Source organism: Gasterosteus aculeatus, chromosome 1 (assembly GCF_964276395.1).
Source record: "Gasterosteus aculeatus chromosome 1, fGasAcu3.hap1.1, whole genome shotgun sequence".
NCBI lineage: Eukaryota > Metazoa > Chordata > Actinopteri > Perciformes > Gasterosteidae > Gasterosteus > Gasterosteus aculeatus.
The window spans coordinates 4,058,483-4,074,782 of record NC_135688.1 but is presented as its reverse complement, the minus strand read 5'-3'; the positions used below and the strand labels follow the sequence as shown (position 1 = coordinate 4,074,782).

At 46.9% G+C, this 16,300-nt stretch overlaps 1 protein-coding gene across 6 annotated transcripts in view; it reads right to left on the bottom strand.

Moving 5' to 3' along the window:
• The window catches only part of LOC120815825 (galactosylgalactosylxylosylprotein 3-beta-glucuronosyltransferase 1), a 55,264-nt gene that overhangs the window by 25,958 nt on the left and 13,006 nt on the right, over positions 1-16,300 (bottom strand). For 4 of the 6 annotated variants that reach the window (XM_078108276.1, XM_040170847.2, XM_040170837.2 and 1 more), the window contains exon 2: positions 3,101-3,373. The exons of the other annotated variants lie outside the window; for them this stretch is intronic. The gene's annotated coding sequence lies outside the window, so the exon portion shown is untranslated. The remainder of the gene's footprint in view (positions 1-3,100; positions 3,374-16,300) is intronic. 6 annotated transcript variants of the gene reach the window in all.

The following is a 16,300-nucleotide window of genomic DNA, read 5'->3' as shown; positions in this document are numbered from 1 at the left end:
TACTGTGAATAATAATGCCTGCAGGTGAGACAGAGGAAAGGATGGTCTGTTCCAAATCTCTTCTGCAGCCGTCAGACATTCACAACGTTGCTGCAATCCATCGTGAATTGACACTGCGCGTTTAGCTTCTTACACGCCGGTACGGCGTTCCTCTGTTTTGGGAGATTAATGTGGATGCTGCCGCTGAGATAAAGACCGAGGCGGATTATCACATAAAGTGCAGCCTTTCTTTTGCATCTAACATCGTATGCAACGTCAGAATTTTCTCCCCCCCTCCCATGTGCAGATGGTTCGGGATTGCCTGTAATTGCCCACTCGTTCAACTAATCAAATGACTCAGCTTTGATTTCATGAAAATAAGATTTTATTGTACCTATTTTTGTCAATGCATTTGATCATTTCAAGATCACGCCATTTATTCACACTTGTATTTATATCATCACGTCTTTATCTGATTTCTTTGGAACATTTGGTGAGTCAACATACAACACCGTGGTTATATTACCAAATATTAACCCTATACTCATCTTTTACCATCAAATCAATATCCAATTAGTTTCATTTTGAACATTTTGAATGCATTTATCTAACCAGGTTGGTACGATTTTAGCAAGCGAGAGGCCTTGTATTGTAGGTGTGGCTTTAGCTTCTCTAAGCTTTCTCTCTCTTTTCTGTCAAACTGTCACACACACCCACACAATCCAATTTCATCGTCTCTCCCTCCTTCTCACTGTGGTGTTCTCCTCTTCCTCCACCTCATCTTTCAACTCCCTCTCTCACAGACAATTTCTCCCTGCCTCCTTTTTTTTTTTTTATTAACTTCCTCCTCCTCCTCCTCTCACCACCCCCATCTCCAACCTCCCTTCTCACTCCCCCCCCCCTCCTGTCTTTTGACTGGGTCTCTCTAAGGGCGGATGCTGTCTCTGTGGCCCTCTCCAGATCTGGGAAGGACATCCTCTCAGTTTAATTCAAGTCAACCGCGGTCTCCCGGTGCTCCAAGACGCAGCATGTGTGACAGCTCCACAGAGACAGCCAGAAGGAGCTGCATACGTGTGTGTGTGTGTGTGGGACACAAAGAGTGAGATGGGGGGTAGTGTGTGTGTGGGGGGGGTGGGGTTGCATGTTCTAGCCGGGCATCTTTCAACAGTTCCCCGCTGACTCGAAGAGTTCATTTCACGCTGGCAGCGATCATAGCTGTCTATATATCTATGACGAGAGGCCGCTATCTTGATTACTCAGTGATAATCTCCCCCCCACCCCCCAATCAGGGAGGTTATTATTACAAAACATATACGATGTGCTCTGTGCCTGATGGAGAGATAAAACTATGACCATGAACACGTTATGAGGTGGTGCCTGTTATCACATGTTGGAGCCACACATGGCAGCTGCCTCTTAAGAATATTAATGTCATGGAACATGGTTGAATTTTTCTATATATAGGCCTACATACAATGCAGTAAAATAAAGCTCAATAACCCAACAAAATGCAACAACAGAATCACTATTTCCCTGCCGCAGTCCCAACGTAAATAGGTTAGCTTTACTAAAAGAACGTAAAATGTAGGATTCGTTGCAGTTCTATGTGTATCATACTGTATTATTTATTGCAAATGGCATTAATTAGTTAATGCTGATGACTCTCAGAGATAATCCTATAAGGCTGATGCTACACAGGTATAACATTCACCGTGTTAATTATTCTTGTTTAGCGAGTTAGCATGCTAACATTTGCTAATAGCACTTGCCACACAGCACAGCTGAGGCTGAGGGATTTAACTAGTGATATTATTCAGTGATAAATCAAAGACACAATACATGATGACGGCATTAGATCACCAATAAGAGTAGGGCACATCCTCTGGGAATCATGAATGTCTGTAAAAGGTTTTCTGCCAATCCAGCATTTTGATGTTGAGATATTTCAAGGGTTAAGTCATTTGAAACTACTGGAAGTGCCAGAAGAAAAGTCACATGGACTAATACTATATGATAAATGTCAACCTGGTGAGAGTGTTAGAGGAAAAGGTCTCAGATGGAAGACAGGAGGATTCGTTCTAGGGTGACCATGAACGCCTGTAAAGAATACGCTGCATATTGCACACAGGCACAGCCTGATCATAATGACCATTTCATTGTTATTCTTGTGTATTATCTGTGAGAAAATGGTGCAACGTACAAAAGTTTAATAATTGATAAAGTGTGGAACGTTGCTATCGAACGGCGGTGCGATCCGAGGGCACCGCGCTTTACGCGAGACGTCTCCTCTATAGAGTTCACCGTTTGGAATCATCTTCGCCAAATCGAAATCACCATATTTTCTTCTCGTTGCTCGAGAGGAGACATAACAGAGCCTACAAGCGATTTAACAGCCAGGCCTGTCTTACACAAACACACACCCACCCACCCACACACACACACCTTACTATCTCATCACTCGCTGCCTCCACACCTTAAGATTATTTCCTCGTATTTGTCATCGGCAGCGATGGATGTTGAGCTCTCACACCTCCCTGCCTTCCTCTCGTCTCCCAATCTTCTCCCCTACGCTCCTGAGCGCCGCGCACACATACATCAACCTGCAATAATATAAGAAGCCAGGGGCTTTGTACTTAGCAGAAGTAAGTGGATCTGTCACATCATTTGGCCTCTGTCTTCCACCTAATTTCTCTGCTGGATTTTCTCGTAAAAAAATCTACTGGAGCAACGGCGAGACGGAAAGTTTGGAAGACGTCCTTGGCGGAGTGGGACAGAGAGTGAGATTGTGTTACCTGCGTCCCCCCTTTTAACTTTAACCACATCCTTTGATGCTGACAGGGTTTCTCACTCTAGCTGACACGTAGGAAAACATAAGAAATATAACCAACAAATCAAGCGTTGGTGACATTGAAACAGAACAAAGCCAGACCGTCTGGGTCCAGATCTATTTTAAAAGCATCACTGGATATATACACACACTCCTCCTAACAAAGGAATCCAATTTTTGCAACGATCCTTGGATGGAATGCTGATGAATGAACTCCCCTTGGTGCTGTACTGGGAAAAGCCAGTTGGACGGGAATGTGCGGCCCAACAACAACGACAGCATTAGGTTACTCACAAGCGGTCCTCCGCCCGTCTGCAGCGAGCGCAGGCCCCTCCTCCGCTGTTTTCCTTCCCTCCTTGTGTCTTCGGGTACTGTCGCAGCCCTTTGTCCTCGAGCCCGCCTTAATTGGAGCCCCCACCCCTCCCCCCCTGGAGAGCGGAGATGCGCGCAGTCGGCGGTGGTCCGAGGCGGAGGGGGTGAGTGGGGTGGGTGGGGGGGGGCTTGGGGAGGAGCCGCGACCTCCGAAACTCTCACGACAGTTTCACGTCCTCCCTCAAGGCCGGGCCGCTGGAGAAACAAGAGCACGAGAGAGAGAGAGAGAGAGAGAGATGGGAGTAAGAATGGGCTTCCTCTTCCCAATACAATGAGGGGCATTGAAGAAAGGGAATGAGCGGCATGGCGGCGGGGAGGAGACGCTGCCACGCTTTGACAGCGACCGGCTCGTTCCCGGTGCCTCGGCGACGGCTGTCAAGGGGAGTGAAGCTGTGTGGGTTCCTCCCAGGACGCCGGGGAGGTTGAGTTAATAGCAGCCTCGGCGGACAGAAAAGTGGATGAGGTTCTGGGTTTTGGCTCCTTGAGGTGTGCCGACTACACCCTCGGTATCTCACATTTGCGTGTTACAGATGTACTGTATATGTGGATATTTTAAATAATGGTTATTAATTTGATGGGTTTTTTTACCCGCACCCTGGGAGACAATGAGAGAACGGAAAATCAAAAAACTTGACAGGAAGGCCAGCTGCTCTTCAATAGACACATATGAAAATGTATTCCGCCTGCCAGCTATTAATAGCCTCCTTCCTCTTACACGTGCCCTGTGGGGAGTGTCATCTCAAAATGGCCATTTGGAAGAAATAAGAGAAAAGCCAGATGCACTTCTCACTCACTCCACCACAATTCTTCTCCCCCCAGCTGCCGCTCTACATTATTGATGAGACTTCCTCCGTCCTCCTCGTCTACCGCGGTTTCGGTCGCGTTCGCCTGTGGGCAGACGCTGTGGCTGCAGAGGGCGAACCGGCTGATGCCACACGAGGACGAAACGGGACGAGGATCGGCCGCATCGTCTGACAAGACGCGGTGCAGAGGACAAGACGCGGTGCAGAGGACAAGACGCGGTGCAGAGGACCAGACGCGGTGCAGAGGACAAGACGCGGTGCAGAGGACAAGACGCGGTGCAGAGGACCAGACGCGGTGCGTGATAGTGTCTGAAGCACTGGAAATGAATGAGTCCTCATAACACACAAGTTAACACCTTCACTTAAATGCAATGCACATTGGCGTGATTTTTTTTTTTTAATCTTATTTTATTTCACTTTATCTTATTTGATTCTATTTTCTTCTTACATTGCACCAAGTCAACTTCCTCTATGTGTAACATATGTGGCAATAAATGGCTTCTGATTCTGATTAGTATTTCGCTGATGTTGCCAGAAATGTTGAAATGTTGCTCATCTTAAACTATCCAAACTGTGAAACAGTGTATGAACTGGGCTCCGGTGTGCTTTGGGTATAATTCTGCACACATACCATCAGACACAGAGATTTACACCCCCCTTTCACACCATGTGTGTTTTGATGTGATGGAGATTGAAAGACCGGTTGAACCCTCCTCCTCCCTGACCTCCTCCTCCTCCTCCTCCCTCACTACACGCATCACCCCTCATGTCAGGTTAAATAAAATGAAAGAAAATATCCGAAAATCAACATGAAGTAGAATCAATAGTCAAATAGTGTGAAATGTAACACACACAAGACAACACAATATGTAGCACTGACTTTCTAAAAAGTCAAAGGACACCTCGTTCCCCACAAGGTCATTTCAGCACAGAGGCACTGTGATGGAAAAAGTTCAAAAAGCAATAATTGTGAGCTTAGAATGTAGAGCAACCACAGAAGGCCGAGCAGCTCAAGCTGTGCCCCTTGCTCATAGGGGGTTAATAGCTCAAGGAAAAAAAACAGGCACCAGCCCAAAATGTGTCTTTTGTGCCACGCGTAGCTATGGTTACCGAGCTGAATATAAATCGGCTGCTGATAGGAGGTGTGATACGGATCGGGGCGACGGATGCTGATAGTTTTCAAGATAGGCCTTTTGAATGAGGATGGATATTGAGCCATTTAAATGTTGAAATCCAGACTGATGCATTCGAAGAAAAAATAAAACCTCCACACCTGCCTATCTGCCTCAGGCGGTTTTGTATAATAACATCAGTATTCATGAGCCACAACTGGGAGTGGCCCCCTCTATTCACGAGGGGGGCTGAAAGCAGAAATCTCGATCCACAAACTTAATTTAGACCCTAGAAGGGCAGATTTGTTCTGCTTAAATAAACATCAAAAACAATTAACTGACTTAAGTCTCTCCCAACCAGTGTTCCCTTGAGTGGCAGCCGGCGGACCAAATTCACTTCCTCTCTTCCAGGCGGACTCACACCGCGGCCCGACCGCGCGCGTCCACCATCACTCAGCGCATCCGGCGGTGACGAGTGGAGGAGTGGATGGAGGGCGGCGGCGGGGGAGAGCAGACGGGGTGGTGTCGGTATTGATTGACTTCAAACCTGCTAATGCAACAAATCAGGATAGAGACGGGCCGATGTCCCGAAAGTCGAAAAGCAATCTATGCCTCTGCATGCAGAGGTTGTCTTGCGGTGTGAAATTACAAAAAAGGAATCCAAACAAAAAGTGTGAAAACGTGACACTCTTGGGATTTATATTTCTATATGTACCGAGAGTTGCACGGTTTTTGATATATGTTCTAATGTAACTCAGGGTGGAAGCTGCGAGAGCCCCGCAGGGACAATTCTTTCTAATTGCGCTTCCACCCGACGGACCCACCGGGGGACGTGTGCAGGCCATCCGAATAAAACACAGGCCCACACTGTTAAGGTATATGGATCAGCATCAATATACAGCTCAGTGCACACGCAGGCTTTCCTGAGGCAAGGAAAGGCAACCACAGCACTACAGGGAGGGATAACTCAGTAGAGTTTCAGCTCTGTGTGTGTGTCTTTGCATCCTTGCAGGTTCAGACCTTTGCCGCTTTGCACTGTGAAAATTCTCCAGACATAATAATGGCACCGCTGATAGTAATCTTCTCCTTTTACAGTATGAGCGATCGCCGTTGAGGAATAATATCGTGGAGTGCAAAGTGCCCTGATGACAAAAGAAAACAAAGCCTTTCCTCTTCCGCTGAATCTCTGATGGTGCGTCGGATAATGCCAGAGATTAAAAAAAAAAAAAAAGAAAGATATTCTGAAGACATCTGTCATTTAGAGGTAAATTGCCAGGTTTGGCATGGAAGAGAATTCCTCTTGCGTTTGAGGCTTTATGATTAATTCAGGCCTGTCAGTTGGGGAGTAAATGCTTCTTCATTCTCGCCTAAGTGGTCAATATGAATAATGCACGCCGCGGGTCCAAGTCCTGCCAAAAGTTCGACCTGGAAGGTTTCACCAGATGGGCCACGCCACGCTCGTTCACCACATTCTCCGTCTCTCTCTCTCTCTCTCTCTCTCTCTCTCTCTCTTTCCGGCGCTCTGACGCCGATCCTCATCGAAAGATGGCGGCCGATCAGCAGTAATCGGAGGAGCTGTGGCGGTCGGGTTTCACCAGCTAGCAGGCGGCGGTTCGATCGATCCCACGGATGGTGGAGGTGGGCAGCCAGGTTGATAGCCCTGCCCGTCCCCCCCCCCCAGCTCACCGGAGGCCAAGCCGCAGGGCCCTGAATGTCATTTTACAGGAACAAATATCAAGCGGTCAGGTCGCCCTCGAGTCCCGAGAACTCCCGGCCGCGCAGTTAAATTCATGATAAGCCGTTGAGTCGGTTATCGGCGGGGTAGAAAGCTCGTTCCGTCTAATGTCGGCCTGCCACCGCGCTCACATTAAAGAATAAAGGGAACGTCAGAGGCCTAATGGCGACGACGCGGCGTAATTATCTCCAAGGTGAATTATTTGAGCGATTTCCCAGCGATAATCTGCCAACGCCCTGGCTTATTCTTAAGGGGTACACAGCGTAATCGCGCACTGAGTGCGGTGACGCGGTGGAATTGAAAGCCGGAGCGGCGGATGATGGATGCGGACGGAGACTTCCCACCAGCAGGGTCATTTGCATGCGCAGGCCGGGGGACGTCTTCTCATCAAGGGGGGGCTTCGGAGCGTCCTCATTGTTTTCGTCCGCTTCTCTCAAGACCCGGACTGTGCCGGGCTCGGCTCGACCGGTGGTTGCCATGGCGACGCACGGCAGCCAGGGCCCGGCGGCGGTGTGAGGGAAAGCTAAAGCACAGGTTAATCCGGGAGAACCGTTTGTTTGCCTCGCAGTGGTTTTTTCTGCTAACCACAATCGGACGCCACGTTACCTTTTTGTTTTTAAGGGAGACCGGCTGGCAAGTACAACAATCGCAAAAGACAAAAAGACAAAAAGACCAGTCGCTGTGGCTTCATCCGCTCTGCCGATGAGGACATGCACCGAATCAAATTGACTCCATTGTGTCCTACATATTTCTGTTTCACAGCCTTAAATCTTCCTCCCCACAAAGTCCGCTGTGGATTCAGACGCTAAATCAGCCGGTCCAAAGAGGGTTGTTCCACTGATGATACACATGAATGCACACAATATAATAGCACATTTCTCCAGTGGCTACCAACGTCTTTGACAATATTAGTTCTTTTCTTGCAGGGCCTCAGCCCCCGTGATCAGTCATATTGAAGCGGCAATCAATCACGTGGGGCCGACTGAGTCAAAATGCCTCCATGTTGCGCCTCAGAGCCAGAGCTATGAAGCCTGCCCAGCTGTCTACACCACCACACCGCCTTTCAAAGCAAAAATATACCCTCTAAGATAACTGGCTGCTTCCTTTTTATAATACGGACTTAGATATTCAATCGCTTTGTTTAAATTTGGCAAATATCTTTGAGCAGCCTGGTTTCAGTGCTACCCGCTGATCCCCCTCGGGGAAAACCTCTGACAGAGACGGAGACAAGAGAAGGTTGTGGCTTTACAGGCAATCACCTATAGTATTACCTCGCTTCGCCCTGCCACACACACACAGACACACACATATATATATATAAATACACACACACACACACAGCACCACCCACACCATTTCGGGGGTACACTGATCCCTGTGAAGAATTCCCAGCCTCAGCCGGAGCTGCAGAGCTGCACAGGAATATCATCAGCGGCCTGAAGGTGCTGCTTGGTGAAGCAGCCACAATCTCAGCTGGTCTCCGGGGTATAAATAGATAACGGCTCCGTGTTGCGTCCGGCTGAAACGCAACACTACTCTGAAATACGCGTTCCAGTACGAACAGCGCAACAACAGGGCAAGTCCTTTATTTCTGTTTTGTTTTTAAAAGTAAGGTCTGCTGCTTTTAACAACAGGAGACCATCAGCACCTTCTCACTGAACCCGCGTGAATCGTTACGCTGCGTTTGCCCTCGATTGGCCAAAGCGAGGCCGGCGTTGGTTTCTAGTAGCGTTCCGCAAATAGAGCACTCGCTTCCAAAGTGAAGAAGCGACCTCGACCTTTCCCTTGATGCCTTTTATTTCTGCAGCTGTCGCTCAAACGATGGCGGCCGTTTTCCACTTCTGCAGGAGATCCATTGATCCATCCGGGTGGAGGGAATGTCCTTGCACCACCTTCGCTTAATGCCAGGAGTTCAGTAGATTAGTTTTTTGTTTAACCGGCCCACCGTACAGCTTTCGTTTGTTTCCATGATCGTCCGGGAATAACGTTCCATTCTGCAGCGCGCAGAATCAGGTTAGCCGTTACTCACTCTTCACACGATCATTTTCCACATTCAACAGTGGAGAATTCGTACTATTTTCCTGCCCGGCGCCCAACGTTTACTGTGAATTCAAGAAGAAAACCTCCATCAGCGATGAATGTTTATGAGCAGTCATTATCCCGACAGTCTGACAACGAGCCTCCGCCGTCTGAAATGTTCATCACTTCAACTCGCTTGGTCACCGTCTTTTAACGGCGTTGTTCTCTCTGCAATTATTGTTGAGGAGACCTCCGCTGACCTCCGTGCTTAAGTGAGCATCGTGAGCGTCGCGACTGTTCTCTTCGTTGTTAATGACGCAGATAAAAAGGAGGGCAGCCGGTTGCGAATTCGTTGCTCCTGCAGCCGCACTCTTGAATAAAACACTTGAGTGAGATTTTATGGAGATGTATATCGTACGTCGTTTGAAAACGTGAGCGGGTAAGAGCGAGACGGAGAAAGGGTGGCGCCGCTGTGTGAGGAGTAACATCAGCGTATTAAAGCGGTGCATTCTGAAAATGAGACGAAACGGAGCTCTTTTTATTAACCAATTGATGTTTGTATTTTTTTTTTTTTAGGATTTACGATACAAGATGTCTAGACGGAGCAGTAAAAGACAAACAATGTTTATTACATATTTACCTCACATAATGAAATAACAGCTGTAGATTAAACATGACACACTTTATGTTTTATGAGCCACTTCAAATGTGGCTCATAAAACAAATGCAGCGCGTCAACTAACGATATGAATTAATTACCACATATATCTTTAGAATGTCCCCGAAAGTAAGTCGATTGAAATTGAAAATGTTTTTTTTTTTCCCGGACTGCAATTAGTTTCCTCAAGTTTAAAACAAATGTTATGAGTTGTAGAAAAAAATGGACATTTCCATAAAATTAAAACAAAACAAGAACTTCACAAAACAATTTGCTCTTGTTTAACTAAAAAACAGAGCTCGGTTCGGACAAACAGGCTCCCCCTTGTTTTTCTTCACTCCTCCACAAGCCCGACATCCTCCCGTCTCACCGCGTTGCCTCAGAGCCAACCTCTAATCACCTAATCGAATGTCACCTCCACGCTTCAGCCGCACGCCGGCGGTCTGAACACGACCGTGGTCACCGGTGCATTCGAGCAAACCATAAGAAAAGTCCCCCTAACACGCTCCTACAATTGAAACCCGTGCCAGCTTCAATTATGAGCAGCTCCCCAAGGTGCTCTGCTCGACACCCTAAAAAGGTAATATACCTTCTGCCGTAGAACGCAATCACAGGGCTTTTACTCCTCGTCTGCATAATTACCGGGGCTCGGCTCGCTGCCCTAACCCGTAAAAAAACGGGGGGCTTAAGTAATCTCAGTGAGAGGGGAGGCATTAAAAATAACATGAATGTCCTTGTTCAATCAGCTCAGCCTGGACAGCCGGCCTCGTTTGGATAAAGACGTGGCTAACGGCTTCCTCGTGAGCGCCACCATGCAGCGCTGCTTCTATTCCTAGTTTAAAATACACTCTGAAATACCCGTCCACCCATCTGTCACCAGGACCACTTCTGACATGAAATGCATAAGCGGACAGCGTATTCCTCCCGAGACGGATCCCCGCTGACAGCTCCGATCACAAGAGAGACAAACGACGAGGCGTCCCCCCACCCCTTGCCGTCGGCGGGCCTGACGGAGGACTGCGTGGTTCACTCTGTGCTCTTTCGGGGCAGCGGCATCACATGGGACCAGCGGAAGTTGACCTCTGCGTTCTTCTACAACATGATGCTTGGTGCCACGGGGCGAAAAAGAGAGTCCCAGTTCATCTTGACTTGACACACTGAGCGGAAAGAACGTGGTTGAATCCCACGCCGATGGATGTTTGGAAGCACGGGGACGAGCACATTCATGCGATAGCTGATTCGTTAGGACTTTACAAAATGCAACGAGTACAGCACATTTTATGCTCCCTTCGGGCTCTATTTGCTGAAAGTCTTAAAATAAATATTCTACAAACCTCTCAAATGGATCATTTCACAATGAGGCTTCTACTCTATATGATCTTTCAAAGAGCCGCACTCTCTGAGCATCGAAGGGTTTCTTAATCCATTTGGCAACCGGTCCAGACCTTTGCTCTTGGTTTTAAGATCAAGGTTTTTGGTCAGTTGCTGCATCTCTGCAGAGGGAGCCATTACGGCTCAAAGGGATCAAAGCCGCGAGGGACACCGTCGCTTGGGCCTAAAGAGTCTTTCCCGTGGTCTCCTGAAGAGGCCACATAAGAAGGAGACTGTATAGGTTTATTGTTTTATTACTTCTCCACTTAATTGCTGCAATATGTTAGCTTGGTCCGCAGGAAGCTCCTGTCATTAACAAGATCCTCATTCTAATTGCCAGCATTTAGTGAGACAGACTCTCTGATGAATGGAGGGAAATGCCGACATGGCCGATCACATTGCATACACCAGAGGTAGAAGTTTAGTCTAATTGCTGACTGGGATTTAGGGGGAAAAAAAAAACTGAGCGTGTTGGATGAATTTCAGACGTATATAATCTGCAAACTGCTGATGTTAATAAAGATAAATCCTCTGATCTGCATATTTCACTGAATATGGCAGAAGTGATTATAATTTTGATTATCTCGCTGAATCCAATTACCTGCAGTGCACCTTTTCCCCCATCGTTCGCTTTCCTCTGAACGGCTATTTTGGGTGGCACATGCGCCTGTGCACGGATGCACGCGGGCGCAGTGTGCGTCTGTGCGTTAACGCACAGGTATGTCCTCAGCGGTTAACGTCGTGGGAGGAAACTCTCTTTGGGAGGCGACCTGTCACACTGGGACGGCGTGTTCACTGAGCCTCCCCGCGGACACGCAGCCGCGCCTAACACGCTCGCTCGAGGCGCAGGAGGAAAAACAGCGGCTTCACGAGGAGGCCGATAGGAGGCCGCTCGCTCGCTCGCCAGCGGCGGGTGTGAGACCTGAGAATTTTCTCCACAGAAGGTCTGAGTGGCTGAGGTCGAGTTTGGAGGGGCGGCGGGGGTCTGAAGCTTACGCTCCTATCTGATCGCAAAGGGGCGACCGAGGCGCGCGGCCTGCGTTTCCCACATTACAGCGCCTGCAGCACACAACGGAAACGCTTATCGGGGGGGCAGGGAGGGCCCTCGCTCACACACACACACACACACACACACACACACACACACTTAAGACAGCGAAGCACTTGTACTTAAAATGTCTTGGAGCAGAACTTCTGTTCTATCAGATTCACACTGCGGATGATGTGAGAAAAAGTCGAAGCTCTAAATTACTTTGCTTTGAACGTTTTGAAAAAACAACAAATGAGCCGCGGCTGCAGGAGAATGTGGTTATTAGTTCTGATCTCTCTGCAAATTGTCTTCTGACTGAATGGTGAAAATTGGAGGCAAAGGCAACAAAAAAAGAGAATGCTGGCTGAGCAGCTGTTTTTTTGCAAGTTAACAGTCCTTGTGTATGCGAGGTGGAGCTCTCACACTGGCCAAGAAAGCTAATTAAAAGTCTGGTCCAATTGTTTGAAATTAAGAAAATAAAGCATAATGATCATTTTTCTTTGTACTTTCAAAGAGAAAATATTTTTAGTTTAAATAAAACTAAACTGTAAACTTTAAATACATTTAATGAATTGAGAAAGATTAGCTTCTCTTGGCTAACTTTCTCTTTTCTTAGTTTTTAATTGAAAGTGTGGATAGTCGGGAATAACAAAAGTGCTATGCTTTGTAAATGAGTATTTTCTGTGTTTGTATTTAACGGGCTACATGTTGACGCTCGATAACTTTTGGTTTATTTAGAAATTGAACAATATGATTGTCGGCGGAGAGATTTTATACTGTAAACAAAATGAAGTGCGTTGTCAATAATAGAAACGTCTTTCAATAATCTTTTCAAACAAAGCAATACATTCGATTAAACTAAACACGTTTCTCAAATGCAAACAGTGAAGCTCCACTGCTTTGAGCACTAAGCATAAAGTGTAATTAAAGAGCCCCTCGGTAAAAAAAAACTTGCATCTAAAGCAATATTCCACAGTGATAATTTACCACCCAGAGCATTCAGCGAAAATCAATAACATGCGAAAACATCACAGCAAACAATATTTGCCAGACATAAAATGACTGTGGAGGGTAAAAAAAACAAATCAATCCTCCAAACCGACGCCACTGGTGATAAAAAATGCTCCTGGGAGGTTTAGGGGTTTTTATGGATTCTTTTGCATTTAGGTCATGGATGGTTTAAGCTCCGAAATGAAAGTCACAGTCAAAGTCAGTTCATAATCAAGCGAACACAAAGCGCGCATGTGTGTCTGTGTGTGTGTGTGTGTGTGTGTGTGTGTGTGCAGAGGTCACCTCTCTTGTGTGACTGTCATGAATTACCCCTCAAATTTAAATTTAAACTTTAAATGGTTTTTAGTACCAAAGAAAAGCGTGTTAAGTGAAAGAGTTGCTCATGCAGCCAAAAATAACCAAGAACAGTGAACCAGCAGCTCCGTGGAGCCTCTTAGCTTCTGTTTCATCTCATTATTTAGGTTTTAAATGTATGAGTTCTCATAAACTGCCCAGCAGGCTTGACATTTTTGTCACCATTGGCTCTCAGGCGATAATGATGTTTCTGCCTCAGAACGCCAGCAACTCGCAGGTGAGCAGAGTTAAGTGTATCGGTAGGTGGTTAGCTGGATTTCATGTTTTTATCCCCGCTAGACTAGAAAACACACAATGCCAAACGCTGATTCATGCAGCTTTGAGACCCCCATCGGCAGCCTGGGTCAATGAAAGCCACTGAACAAATGATCCCGGGAGTTTACAGGGTTTCAAAATAAAAGACACGGATGAGAAATGATCTGCCAACGAGTGTACAATGTAAATGCTTTCACACAGTATTTCTGTAGGAAGGATTACAAAGCAACACAACCCGCGCGTTGAATATTCTATGAAAGGCCTCAGCGAAGGAAACCGTCACTTTAAACGTACTAATGTAGGAGACATGAGACAATGTGACTGAAAGGTGACTGACGAGAAGCCTTATAGTCCACAGACAGAAACATCTGACAATACGAAACACATATTTACACACGGTGTAGAATTAAGAAATGCATGTCATCCGTGGCTGGACGTTTTCTCCCGACGGCGCCCCTCTCCTCCCACTTCCCCAGACCTCTGGCAATATGCACCGGAGCCGCCGCCAGTTCATCCGCCGCTCCCAATAGAATCACTCCTCCCCGCCGCCTCCTCGCGGCTCCGAATGCAAAATGTGATTTACGTCGACACGAGTACCGCCGGCCCCCTTCAGCCGCATCTGTCTCATTCGCACTGCACACTGCTAAGTACCAATTTGGGGCCTTATTGAATCCCGCTTGAAGTGCAAATAGGGATTTTCATGCAAGTCATTGCTTGAAACAAAAAAAGTTCAGGGTTTTTGCACGAACTCTCGACATAATAAGCAGCCAGGCTAGCAAATACGGATCAAACATAAGTGGCGTCTGTCCTTTTTGTCCAAGCTTGGACTTTGTCCAAATAGCTTACCCTCCCAGTTGTCATTTGTCACCTGGGCCACCAGTCAGGAGGACGCTTGTCTGGTTGTGATGGATGCAGCGAGGGCTTCTGTCCTCACACTGCCATCCATCAGCTCCTGTGGATGAGCCGCATTAAAGACAAACCTCTCTTACTGGACACCAAGGCCCCCGATCGGTGAGACGTGATGCGGTTCAGGTGGGTTCTCCTCTACAGGCTATACGAAAGCGATGTCACTAGTGACTTATCGCATGGGGATATATGTCAAATTGTCGAAGGTTAATGTCACATAATCATGAAATGCAAACAGGAAGAATTGTGCTGGTGACCTTTTGGAGACCAGCACATCCCAATTGGGCGTTGGTATTTAAAGACTGTCTCTTGGTCTTTAGATCAACACATTCTGCAGGCCAAGCGTATTCAATTAAAACTCATCGAGGGCCAGTTTGAGGGGGTTTCTTCAGGCAGAGGCGCTGAACACCAAATTAATGTCTAATTTTCTCTGTGATTTAGTCCCGTATACATTAAAGTCCATCAGCAGTTGTTTGTCGTCAACAACTGACTGACATTTAAAAAATAAAAATTCAAATTGAATAACATCTTAACTGTATTAATGAATGAATTATGAGTAATAAATACTATAACAGTAAATCATTTATCTTCAGGAATCAGGACTAGATTGAAACAAATGTTCATAACAGGAAGCTTTTTTTAAGGTGCATGTTAAAGTAAAGTCGCCCTGGACGTGTTGCTCGCTGCAGTTTATCCATAAATCCTAAAACATCACAAGTTTATTCTCTTAGGAGCAAGTGGAGAACAAACGAGGCTCTGATCTCCTTTCCCTTCGTCTCGCTCGTGCCTCACACATCTGAGAAATGAATGTACTCTAAACGTAACTTGGATTATTGCATCTAAATCTATGCACAGTTTGGCCATCAGCTCATTAAAAAAGCTGCCAAAGAATTAATAGTTTTTTTATTCTAAAACAGAGGATTACCTTTGAAACGCAGAAGCATTTCATGCATCCACAATTAGCCATGAATCCTTAAACAACCCTTTTTTCTTTTCCCGAATAGAGAGATTTCATCTCCTCTCTATCTCCCAGACCACAGCAGAATGGACCCTGAGCGTGACATTGAATTAACATCTCACAAACCTGCAAAGGTTCATCTGGAGATAAGGCTACTGTTACGACAGTTTATACCTCCCTCCCTCCGCCCTCATCTCGATCTGTCTCTCCCTCTCCCCTCGCGGTCGCGCCCTCATCCCTCTTTCCCCTCTCCACTCGAATTAACCGTAATAGACTCTGGGCGTGTTGCCTCTCGTCCGTTCGTCCTGACTGACCGTCCTCTGCTTCGGCTCGCTCTCCCTGACGCCGGCACAATTACACCACGGCCCAGTGGCGTCTCTCTCTGGAGGGGATACCATGGGAGAAAACACCTGCGGGGGTGGAGGTGAGAGCCGCGCTCCACCGCGAATCCACCCCGGCGCCTTCGGGGCAGAATGGAGGGTTCGGTCTGCTGGTTTCTTTGGAAAGCCAAATGAGGCTGTAGGTCGGCGGCCTCCTTTCACACAAAAACAACAGATATATTGCACAGCTTGTCTTAACCTTGAGGTGTTACCTTGAGCACATGGAACTCAACAATTCAGTGTTTGTATCTCTGAGCAACACGCAACTTGTTTTATGATTTTGATACGACGGTTCAATGAGATTTCAACAATACTTATATATAATGTACCAACGGGGAACCGCGTAAATGGGATTGTGGCAGTGAGGTCGTCTTCTATGACGTTGTACTGAATAAATGATCAATACTGTATTTGAATTTGAATGACTTCTTCTGTGAGAAAATGTCAACGCGTGCAGTCCTGGGCATTTGCCATGCTGCTGTGAGATCGGCTCGTGCAGAACTCCTCAGGGCGCACTTATCAGATTTGTG